The sequence below is a fragment of the Pseudophryne corroboree genome, chromosome 5 (assembly GCF_028390025.1).
Source record: "Pseudophryne corroboree isolate aPseCor3 chromosome 5, aPseCor3.hap2, whole genome shotgun sequence".
NCBI classification, from domain to species: Eukaryota; Metazoa; Chordata; class Amphibia; order Anura; family Myobatrachidae; genus Pseudophryne; species Pseudophryne corroboree.
In genome coordinates, this window is record NC_086448.1 from 746,141,076 (window position 1) to 746,154,080 (window position 13,005).

At 48.4% G+C, this 13,005-nt stretch overlaps 1 protein-coding gene across 2 annotated transcripts in view; it reads left to right on the forward strand.

The window, feature by feature from the left end:
• Window positions 1-13,005, forward strand: part of NDUFAF6 (NADH:ubiquinone oxidoreductase complex assembly factor 6) — a 253,561-nt gene that overhangs the window by 60,305 nt on the left and 180,251 nt on the right. The window lies entirely within an intron of this gene.

A 13,005-nucleotide genomic window follows, 5' to 3' on the forward strand; every position in this document is an offset into this window, starting at 1 on the left:
GGCCATACATTGGGGGTCATTCCGAGCTGTTCGCTCGCTAGCAGATTTTAGCAGCCGTGCAAATGTATTGTCGCCGCCCACTGGGGAGTGTATTTTCGCTTTGCCGAAGTGCGAATGCCTGTGCAGCAGAGCGCCTGCAAACGCATTTTGTGCAAAACAAGACCGGCCCTGTACTTACTATTCGTGTGCGTTGATTCTAATGTTGGAGGGATGGCTTTTGACGTCGCACACTCGCCCAGCCACACCTGTGTTTCTCTATCGTCCTAAGTGGATGCTGGGGTTCCTGAAAGGACCATGGGGAATAGCGGCTCCGCAGGAGACAGGGCACAAAAAAGTAAAGCTTTACTAGGTCAGGTGGTGTGCACTGGCTCCTCCCCCTATGACCCTCCTCCAGACTCCAGTTAGATTTTGTGCCCGAACGAGAAGGGTGCAATCTAGGTGGCTCTCCTAAAGAGCTGCTTAGAGAAAGTTTAGTTTAGGTTTTTTTCTTTACAGTGAGTCCTGCTGGCAACAGGATCACTGCAACGTGGGACTTAGGGGGAAAGTAGTAAACTCACCTGCATGCAGAGTGGATTTGCTGCTTGGCTACTGGACACCATTAGCTCCAGAGGGATCGAACACAGGCCCAGCCGTGGAGTCCGGTCCCGGAGCCGCGCCGCCGACCCCCTTGCAGATGCTGAAGCGTGAAGAGGTCCGGAAACCGGCGGCTGAAGACTCCTCAGTCTTCATAAGGTAGCGCACAGCACTGCAGCTGTGCGCCATTTTCCTCTCAGCACACTTCACTGGGCAGTCACTGAGGGTGCAGAGCGCTGGGGGGGGGCGCTCTGAGAGGCAAATATAAACCTTATACAAGGCTAAAAATACCTCACATATAGCCCATAGGGGCTATATGGAGATATTTAACCCCTGCCTGACTGGAAAAATAGCGGGAGAATAACCCGCCGAAAAAGGGGCGGGGCCTATCTCCTCAGCACACGGCGCCATTTTCTGTCACAGCTCCGCTGGTCAGAACGGCTCCCAGGTCTCTCCCCTGCACTGCACTACAGAAACAGGGTAAAACAGAGAGGGGGGGCACATTAATGGCTATATATATATATATTAAAGCAGCTATAAGGGAGCACTTAATATAAGGATATCCCTTGTATATATAGCGCTTTGTGGTGTGTGCTGGCAGACTCTCCCTCTGTCTCCCCAAAAGGGCTAGTGGGTCCTGTCTTCATTAGAGCATTCCCTGTGAGTTTGCGGTGTGTGTCGGTACGTGGTGTCGACATGTATGAGGACGATATTGGTGTGGAGGCGGAGCAATTGCCAAATATGCAGATGTCACCCCCCAGGGGGTCGACACCAGAATGGATGCCTTTATTTGTGGAATTACGTGATGGTTTATCTTCCCTTAAACAGTCAGTTGAGGACATGAGGCGGCCGGACAATCAATTAATGCCTGTCCAGGCGCCTCAAACACCGTCAGGGGCTGTAAAACGCCCTTTGCCTCAGTCGGTCGACACAGACCCAGACACGGGCACTGATTCCAGTGACGACGGTAGAAATTCAAACGTATTTTCCAGTAGGGCCACACGTTATATGATTTTGGCAATGAAGGAGACGTTACATTTAGCTGATACTACAGATACCGTAAAACAGGGTATTATGTATGGTGTGAAAAAACTACAAACAGTTTTTCCTGAATCAGAAGAATTAAATGACGTGTGTGATGAAGCGTGGGTTGCTCCTGATAAAAAGTTGATAATTTCAAAAAAGTTATTGGCATTATACCCTTTCCCGCCAGAGGTTAGGGCGCGCTGGGAAACACCCCCTAAGGTGGACAAGGCGCTCACACGCTTATCCAAACAAGTGGCGTTACCCTCTCCTGAGACGGCCGCACTTAAGGATCCATCAGATAGAAAGATGGAAGTTATTCAAAAGAATATATACACACATGCAGGTGTTATACTACGACCAGCTATAGCAACTGCCTGGATGTGCAGTGCTGGAGTAGTTTGGTCAGAATCCCTGATTGAAAATATTGATACCCTAGATAGGGACAATGTTTTACTGTCGTTAGAACAAATAAAGGATGCATTTATCTATATGCGTGATGCACAGAGGGATATTTGCACACTGGCATCTCGGGTGAGTGCTATGTCCATTTCAGCCAGAAGAGCCTTATGGACACGACAGTGGACAGGCGATGCGGATTCAAAACGTCACATGGAGGTTTTGCCGTATAAAGGGGAGGAGTTATTTGGAGTTGGTCTATCAGACTTGGTGGCCACGGCTACTGCCGGGAAATCCACTTTTTTACCTCAAGTCACTCCCCAACAGAGAAAGGCACCGACCTTTCAACCGCAGCCTTTTCGCTCCTACAAAAATAAGAGAGCAAAGGGCTTGTCGTACCTGCCACGAGGCAGAGGAAGAGGGAAGAGACACCAACAGGCAGCTCCTTCCCAGGAACAGAAGCCCTCCCCGGCTCCTGCAAAAACCTCAGCATGACGCTGGGGCCTCTCAAGCGGACTCGGGGACAGTGGGGGGCCGTCTCAAAAATTACAGCGCGCAGTGGGCTCACTCGCAGGTAGACCCCTGGATCCTGCAGATAATATCTCAGGGGTACAGGTTGGAATTAGAGACGGATCCTCCTCATCGTTTCCTGAAGTCTGCCTTACCAACCGTCTCTTCCGAAAGGGAGAGGGTGTTGGAAGCCATTCACAAGCTGTACGCTCAGCAGGTGATAGTCAAAGTACCCCTATTACAACAAGGAAAGGGGTATTATTCCACTCTATTTGTGGTACCGAAGCCGGATGGCTCGGTAAGGCCTATTCTAAATCTGAAGTCCTTGAACCTCTACATAAAAAAGTTCAAGTTCAAGATGGAGTCACTCAGAGCAGTGATAGCGAACCTGGAAGAAGGGGACTTTATGGTATCCTTGGACATCAAGGATGCGTATCTACACGTTCCGATTTACCCCGCACACCAGGGGTACCGCAGGTTCATTGTTCAAAACTGTCACTATCAGTTTCAGACGCTGCCGTTCGGATTGTCCACGGCGCCTCGGGTCTTTACCAAGGTAATGGCCGAGATGATGATTCTTCTTCGAAGAAAAGGCGTATTAGTTATCCCATACTTGGACGATCTCCTAATAAGGGCAAGGTCCAGAGAACAGCTGGAGACAGCTTTAGCACTATCTCAAGAGGTGCTAAAACAACACGGGTGGATTCTGAATATTCCAAAATCCCATTTAATCCCGACAACTCGTCTGCTGTTCCTAGGAATGATTCTGGACACGGTTCAGAAAAAGGTTTTCCTTCCAGAGGAAAAAGCCAAGGAGTTATCCGATCTGGTCAGGAACCTCCTAAAACCAGGAAAAGTGTCAGTACATCAATGCACAAGAGTCCTGGGAAAAATGGTGGCTTCTTACGAAGCAATTCCATTCGGCAGATTCCATGCAAGAATATTCCAAAGGGATCTGTTGGACAAATGGTCAGGGTCGCATCTGCAGATGCACCTGCGAATAACCCTGTCACCAAAGACAAGGGTGTCACTTCTGTGGTGGTTGCAGAAGGCTCACCTATTAGAAGGCCGCAGATTCGGCATTCAGGATTGGATCCTGGTGACCACGGACGCCAGCCTGAGAGGCTGGGGAGCAGTCACACAAGGAAGAAACTTCCAGGGAGTATGGACGAGTCTGGAAAAGTCTCTTCACATAAACATTCTGGAACTAAGAGCAATCTACAATGCTCTAAGCCAGGCGGAACTTCTCCTGCAAGGAAAGCCGGTGTTGATTCAGTCGGACAACATCACGGCGGTCGCCCATGTAAACAGGCAGGGCGGCACAAGAAGCAGGAGTGCAATGGCAGAAGCTGCCAAGATTCTTCGCTGGGCGGAGAATCACGTGATAGCACTGTCAGCAGTGTTCATCCCGGGCGTGGACAACTGGGAAGCAGACTTCCTCAGCAGACACGATCTTCATCCGGGAGAGTGGGGTCTACATCCAGAAGTCTTCAACATGTTAATAGACCGTTGGGAAAGACCAATTGTAGACATGATGGCGTCTCGCCTCAACAAGAAACTGGACAAATATTGCGCCAGGTCAAGAGATCCACAGGCAATAGCTGTGGACGCACTGGTAACTCCTTGGGTGTACCAGTCAGTGTATGTGTTTCCTCCTCTGCCGCTCATACCAAAGGTATTGAAGATCATACGGCAAAGAAGAGTAAGAACAATACTAGTGGTTCCGGATTGGCCGAGAAGGACTTGGTATCCGGAACTTCAAGAGATGCTCACGGACGAACCGTGGCCTCTACCTCTGAGAAGGGACCTGCTACAGCAGGGTCCCTGTCTTTTTCAAGACTTACCGCGGCTGCGTTTGACGGCATGGCGGTTGAACGCCAGATCCTAAAAGGGAAAGGCATTCCAGAAGAAGTCATTCCTACCTTGATTAAGGCACGGAAGGAAGTCACCGTGAAACATTATCACCGCATTTGGCGAAAATATGTAGCGTGGTGCGAGGATCGGAGGGTTCCGACGGAGGAATTCCAACTGGGTCGTTTCCTACATTTCCTGCAATCAGGATTATCTATGGGTCTCAAATTGGGATCCATTAAGGTTCAAATTTCGGCCCTGTCAATATTCTTCCAAAAAGAATTGGCCTCTGTCCCTGAGGTCCAGACTTTTGTCAAGGGAGTACTGCATATACAGCCTCCTGTGGTGCCTCCGGTGGCACCGTGGGATCTAAATGTAGTTTTAGATTTCCTCAAATCCCATTGGTTTGAACCATTGAAAAAGGTGGATTTGAAATATCTCACATTGAAAGTGACTATGTTACTAGCCCTGGCCTCTGCCAGGAGAGTATCTGAATTGGCGGCTTTATCTTATAAAAGTCCTTATCTAATCTTCCATTCGGATAGGGCAGAACTGCGGACTCGTCCGCATTTTCTCCCTAAAGTGGTATCAGCATTTCATCTGAACCAACCTATTGTGGTGCCTGCGGCCACTAGCGACTTGGAGGACTCCAAGTTGTTGGACGTTGTCAGAGCCTTAAAAATATACATTGCAAGGACGGCTGGAGTCAGAAAATCTGACTCGCTGTTTATATTGTATGCACCCAACAAGTTGGGCGCACCTGCTTCTAAGCAGTCGATTGCTCGTTGGATTTGTAACACAATTCAACTTGCACATTCTGTGGCAGGCCTGCCACAGCCTAAAACTGTAAAAGCCCACTCCACAAGGAAGGTGGGCTCATCTTGGGCGGCTGCCCGAGGGGTCTCGGCATTACAACTCTGCCGAGCAGCTACGTGGTCGGGGGAGAACACGTTTGTAAAATTTTACAAATTTGATACCCTGGCAAAGGAGGACCTGGAGTTCTCTCATTCGGTGCTGCAGAGTCATCCGCACTCTCCCGCCCGTTTGGGAGCTTTGGTATAATCCCCATGGTCCTTTCAGGAACCCCAGCATCCACTTAGGACGATAGAGAAAATAAGAATTTACTTACCGATAATTCTATTTCTCGGAGTCCGTAGTGGATGCTGGGCGCCCATCCCAAGTGCGGATTATCTGCAATACTTGTACATAGTTATTGTTAACTAATTCGGGTTATTGTTAAGGAGCCATCTTTAAGAGGCCCTTTCTGTTGTCATACTGTTAACTGGGTTTAGATCACAAGTTGTACGGTGTGATTGGTGTGGCTGGTATGAGTCTTACCCGGGATTCAAAATGCCTCCCTTATTGTGTATGCTCGTCCGGGCACAGTACCTAACTGGAGTCTGGAGGAGGGTCATAGGGGGAGGAGCCAGTGCACACCACCTGACCTAGTAAAGCTTTACTTTTTTGTGCCCTGTCTCCTGCGGAGCCGCTATTCCCCATGGTCCTTTCAGGAACCCCAGCATCCACTACGGACTCCGAGAAATAGAATTATCGGTAAGTAAATTCTTATTTTTCCCTGGCATGCCTGTGTTTTTCCAAACACTCCCAGAAAACGGTCCGAAATGCCCCCTTCCTGCCAATCTTCTTGCAGCCGCCAGTGCGAATGAAAACTTCGCTAGAACCTGTGCAAAACCACAAAGAACTTTGTACCCATACGTCGCGCGTGTGCATTGCGGTGCATGCGCAGAAATGGCGTTTTTTTGTGTTTTTTTATAGCCTGATGGCTGCGCTGCGAACAACGGCAGCTAGCGATCAACTCTGAATGACCCCCATTATCCATACCAGACAATGACAAAGATGGCCATTCTCACGATGTTCAAATAATCCATATTCCTTCTGTGCTTTATTCTTCTCTTCCTCCTTCTATTAATTACACTGCTCACAGCACCCTTGCGCCTGTATTCAGTTCCACTTTGGGGAGGGGGTTTATTCAGGTCCCTGGCATCCCTACTGTCTTACTTGGGGGAGAAGAGGTATCCGTGCACACAGCGCCTGTTCTTACATCTACCCCTAGGTTTCTTTAGCAAACCAATGGACAACACTGCCACCTGGTGGTGGTGTTATCAACGTACACACTAATCAATTTTAGTTTTTTTCCTTAGTCATTTGATAGTAGGGGAACGTACTGTATAGTGCATTGATAATATGTCACAATAGCAAGTCCTTAAGCAACAGATTGAATTAACTTGCTGCTGCTACAGGATAACGAACACCGCAGCACAAGCTGTTCATCTATATTGCATCTGTTGCCTACATACTGCAGGAACCGCTAGTTTAAATATGCAGCTTCTCAATTCTCTAGGAACCAATAATGTTACACAGGCTGTCATCACGTCCTAGTAAATAGATCACACAGAAGAGCTATTTCCACTGCATGTAGTCTGAGTGCCTTTACACTGGAACTGCTGTCCGTATGGCTGATATTTGTTGTACCTTGTATCCTGATGATCTTGTAGCCTCAATCCAACAGCAGAGCCACATTGAGATATGACGACACTGGAACATGCTGAATATTATAAAACGCTAACTTGCAGGGGGGAATTCTCAGCAGTGTTTGTGAAGTGGCACCTCGCGGACACTAACACCTATCGCTCATATATACCCCTCCGAGGTGCACGGTAAAGCCAACCAGTGTTTTACCGCAATTCACAGGAATATATGCAGCTTCCCTCTTTACAATGCCCCCTTCAAATTTCCATCTCATTTATTCTCTAGAAATAATAATTTTAAATCTGTGTTGTCTATTTTAGTAGTCATTAGTAATTAAGATTGAATGAAACGAAAACTGATTTATTTGTATTCAAGGTCAATGGAAAGAATTTCTAAAATGCAAAGAATAGTCTTATTGGGAAACTGGTGGCAGCATTTCACCTGCAAGTGGCATATTTACAAAGCTCCAGGGATATATTTACTAAAGGTCGAATTTGACTGATTTATAGCGATCTTGATTATTGTTGTGTTTCAGTGGTAAACTGCACGTTTACTAATATATAATCGATCTCGAAAATTGTCTGTTATTTAATATGCGTTTTAGCCTCTAAAACACATCATCAATTTAGATCACTTGAAATGGATCGTTATCGACCTTTAGTCCATATACCCCCCAGTCCCTTATGTTTTGGCTCATGCTAAGAGTCACAGAAGGAGAGGGCTTTTTGTATGTATAAAGTGTGTGCGGTCCTAATGATGTAGCCGAGTAGTTTATAGGCACATTTCTCAGCACCTGGGGAATCTGCTGCATTTGTCTTTATAATTGGATACACGCAGAGGATCAGCAGATAAAGTAGTTGAGATGAAATAACTTCTGTAACCAACTGGAGAACTGGAACTGCAGCAGAACACATTGTTTCTGATCAATAATCTTCTGTGTGACAACTAGGCATTAAGAGCGGATTAGTAATGTGAGGTTACGGTCTAACTGCTGGTAGCGAAATAAATTTCTACTTAAACATCTTCAATTCATAGCACAGACGCTAAGGGTTTGATCCTAAATCACACGCGATGCAGATGGGCGCTGAGTTGAGCTATTTGTTTGCTGCTTTGCGTGCACGTAAAACATAAAAAACTCATGGTATAGGTGTGTGCACGGACGCAGTTTTACTTGAGATGCACAGTATCAGAAACGTTTTGGAAATGTGCAGGGCAGGGACTGGTAGGTGGCAGTGACTATTCGGGCGCATGAAATGGTTCGTTTTATGGACATGTCATGGAAGTGTTTGCACATACAGAGACTTATAGGTATATTTACTAATGTGCGGGTTTATACAAGTGGGGATGTCCATAGCAACCAATCAGATTCCAGCTATTATCTTCTAGAAGGTGCCAGATACTGTTAACGGTAGAAGAATCTGATTGGTTGCTCTGGGCAACCTCTCCACTTCTATAAACCCGCACCTTAATGAATGTACCCCTTAACCACTTAACTAGCTAATACTTTTTCCAAAAACCACTCAAATAGTTTTTTAATGATAGCATTAAGTCATGAACGCCTATTTCTCTGACGTCCTAGTGGATGCTGGGAACTCCGTAAGGACCATGGGTAATAGACGGGCTCCGCAGGAGACTGGGCACTCTAAGAAAGAATTAGGACTACTGGTGTGCACTGGCTCCTCCCTCTATGCCCCTCCTCCAGACCCCAGTTAGAATCTGTGCCCGGCTCGAGCTGGTTGCACACTAGGGGCTCTCCTGAGCTTCTAGTAAAGAAAGTATTTATTAGGTTTTTTATTTTCAGTGAGATCTGCTGGCAACAGACTCACTGCTACGAGGGACTTAGGGGAGAGAAGCGAACCTACCTGCTTGCAGCTAGCTTGGGCTTCTAGGCTACTGGACACCATTAGCTCCAGAGGGATCGAGCACAGGCCCAGCCTCGGTCGTCCGGTTCCGGAGCCGCGCCGCCGTCCCCCTTGCAGAGCCAGAAGCAAGAACGACGTCCTGGAAATCGGCGGCTGAAGACTCCGGTCTTCATTAAGGTAGCGCACAGCACTGCAGCTGTGCGCCATTGCTCCCTATGCACACCACATACTCCGGTCACTGATGGGTGCAGGGCGCTGGGGGGGGGGGCTCCCTGGGCTGCAATTAGAGTACCTTAAATTGGCAAAACAACACATAATATAGTCTAATAAACTATATATGTGTAAAAATCCCCTGCCATAATATTTATAAAAGAGCGGGAGAAGCCCGCCGAAAAAGGGGCGGGGCTATCTCCCTCAGCACACTGGCGCCATTTCCTCTTCACAGCTCCGCTGGAAGACAGCTCCCCAGGCTCTCCCCTGCAGTTTCCAGGCTCAAAGGGTAAAAAAGAGAGGGGGGGCACTAAATTTAGGCGCAAAACCGTATTGTATAGCTGCTATAGGGAAAATCACTTTGTGTAGTGTAAATCCCTGTTTATATAGCGCTGTGGTGTGTGCTGGCATACTCTCTCTCTGTCTCCCCAAAGGACTTTGTGGGGTCCTGTCCTCAGTCAGAGCATTCCCTGTGTGTGTGCGGTGTGTCGGTACGGCTGTGTCGACATGTTTGATGAGGAGGCTTATGTGGAGGCGGAGCAGGTGCCGATAAATGTGATGTCACCCCCTGCGGGGTCGACACCAGAGTGGATGGATAGGTGGAAGGTATTAACCGACAGTGTCAACTCCTTACATAAAAGGTTCGATGACATAACAGCTGTGGGACAGCCGGCTTCTCAGCCAGTGCCTGCCCAGGCGTCTCAAAGGCCATCAGGGGCTCAAAAACTCCCGCTACCTCAGATGGCAGACACAGATGTCGACACGGAGTCTGACTCCAGTGTCGACGACGAGACTAATGTACATTCCACTAGGGCCATCCATTGCATGATTACGGCAATGAAAAATGTGTTGCACATTTCTGACATTAACCCAGGTACCACTAAAAAGGGTATTATGTTTGGGGAGAAAAAGCAACCATGAAGTGTGTGAAGAAGCGTGGGCTTCCCCTGATAAAAAACTAGTGATTTCTAAAAAGTTACTAATGGCGTACCCTTTCCCGCCAGAGGACAGGGTACGTTGGGAGACATCCCCGAGGGTGGATAAAGCGCTCACACGCTTGTCAAAAAAAGGTGGCACTACTGTCTCAGGATACGGCCGCCTTAAAGGAGCCTGCGGATAGAAAGCAGGAGGCTATCCTGAAGTCTGTATATACACACTCGGGTACTAGACTGAGACCTGCTATTGCTTCAGCATGGATGTGCAGTGCTGCAGCAGCGTGGTCTGATTCCCTGTCTGATAACATTGATTCCCTTGACAGGGACACTATATTGCTAACCATAGAGCATATTAAAGACGTAGTCTTATATATGAGAGATGCACAGAGGGATATTTGCCGGCTGGCATCTAGAATAAATGCAATGTCCATTTCTGCCAGGAGAGTATTATGGACTCGGCAGTGGACAGGTGATGCGGATTCTAAAAGGCACATGGAGGTTTTGCCTTACAAGGGTGAGGAATTGTTTGGGGATGGTCTCTCGGACCTCGTTTCCACAGCGACAGCTGGGAAGTCGACATTTTTACCTCAGGTTCCCTCACAGCCTAAGAAAGCACCGTATTATCAGGTACAGTCCTTTCGGCCCCAGAAAGGCAAGCGGGTTAAAGGCGCGTCCTTTCTGCCCAGAGGCAGGGGTAGAGGGAAAAAGCTGCACCATACAGCCAGTTCCCAAGAACAAAAATCCTCCCCTGCTTCCACTAAATCCGGAACTTCAGCGACCGGTGGGTTCGCTCACAGGTGGATCCCTGGGTTCTACAAGTGGTATCTCAGGGATACAAGCTGGAATTCGAGACGTCTCCCCCTCGCCGTTACCTCAAATCAGCCTTGCCAGCTACTCCCCCGGACAGGGAGGTAGTGCTGGCGGCAATTCACAAGCTGTACCTCCAGCAGATGATAATAAAAGTTCCCCTCCTTCAACAGGGACGGGGTTACTATTCCACAATGTTTGTGGTACCGAAACCAGACGGTTCGGTGAGACCCATTCTAAATTTGAAATCCTTGAACACTTATATAAGGAGGTTCAAGTTCAAAATGGAATCGCTCAGGGCGGTTATTGCAAGCCTGGAAGAGGGGGATTACATGGTATCACTGGACATCAAGGATGCTTACCTGCATGTCCCCATTTACCCACCTCACCAGGTGTACCTCCGTTTTGTGGTACAAGACTGCCATTACCAATTCCAGACGTTGCCGTTTGGTCTGTCCACGGCACCGACGGTATTTACCAAGGTAATGGCCGAAATGATGATACTCCTTCGAAAGAAGGGAGTTATAATTATCCCATACTTGGACGATCTCCTTATAAAGGCGAGGTCCGGGGAGCAGTTGTTGGTCGGAGTAGCACTATCTCAGGAAGTGCTACAACAGCACGGCTGGATTCTGAATATTCCAAAGTCGCAGCTGGTTCCTACGAAGCGTCTGCTGTTCCTGGGTATGATTCTGGACACAGAACAGAAGAAGGTGTTTCTCCCGGAGGAGAAGGCCAAGGAGTTGTCATCTCTGGTCAGAGACCTCCTGAAACCAAAACAGGTGTCGGTGCATCACTGCACGCGAGTCCTGGGAAAGATGGTAGCTTCTTACGAGGCAATTCCATTCGGCAGGTTCCATGCAAGGATCTTTCAGTGGGATCTGTTAGACAAGTGGTCCGGATCGCATCTTCAGATGCATCGGCTAATCACCCTGTCCCCGAGGGCCAGGGTGTCTCTGCTGTGGTGGCTGCAGAGTGCTCATCTTCTAGAGGGCCGCAGATTCGGCATACAGGACTGGGTCCTGGTGACCACGGATGCAAGCCTCCGAGGTTGGGGGGCAGTCACTCAGGGAAGAAACTTCCAAGGACAATGGTCAAGTCAGGAGGCTTCCCTACACATAAATATTCTGGAACTAAGGGCCATTTACAATGCCCTAAGTCAGGCAAGACCCCTGCTTCAAAACCAGCCGGTGCTTATTCAGTCAGACAACATCACGGCGGTCGCCCATGTAAACCGACAGGGCGGCACAAGAAGCAGGACGGCGATGGCAGAAGCCACAAGGATTCTCCGATGGGCGGAAAATCACGTGATAGCACTGTCAGCAGTGTTCATTCCGAGAGTGGACAACTGGGAAGCAGACTTCCTCAGCAGGCACGACCTCCACCCGGGAGAGTGGGGACTTCATCCAGAAGTCTTCCAACTGATTGTAAACCATTGGGAAAGGCCACAGGTGGACATGATGGCGTCCCGCCTAAACAAAAAGCTAAAAAGATATTGCGCCAGGTCAAGGGACCCTCAGGCAATAGCTGTGGACGCTCTAGTGACACCGTGGGTGTACCAGTCGGTTTGTGTGTTCCCTCCTCTTCCTCTCATACCAAAGGTGCTGAGGATAATAAGAAAGAGAGGAGTAAGAACTATACTCATCGTTCCGGATTGGCCAAGAAGGACTTGGTACCCGGAACTACAAGAAATGATCTCAGAGGACCCTTGGCCTGTGCCTCTCAGACAGGACCTGCTACAGCAAAAGCCCTGTCTGTTCCAAGACTTACCGCGGCTGCGTTTGACGGCATGGCGGTTGAACGCCGGATCCTGATGGAAAAGGGCATTCCTGTTGAAGTCATTCCTACGCTGATAAAAGCTAGGAAAGATGTGACAGCGAAGCATTATCACCGCATATGGCGAAAATATGTTGCTTGGTGTGAGGCTTTGAAGGCCCCCACAGAAGAATTTCAGCTGGGTCGATTTCTGCACTTCCTACAGTCAGGAGTGACTATGGGCCTAAAATTGGGTTCCATTAAAGTCCAGATTTCGGCCCTGTCTATTTTCTTTCAAAAAGAACTGGCTTCACTGCCTGAAGTTCAGACGTTTGTTAAGGGAGTGCTGCATATTCAGCTCCCTTTTGTGCCCCCCCAGTGGCACCTTGGGATCTCAACGTTGTGTTGGATTTCCTAAAATCACATTGGTTTGAGCCACTTCAGACCGTGGAATTAAAATATCTCACGTGGAAAGTGGTCATGCTTTTGGCCTTGGCTTCGGCTAGGCGGGTGTCAGAATTGGCGGCTTTGTCCTGTAAAAGCCCCTATCTGATCTTCCATATGGACAGAGCAGAATTGTGGACGCGTCT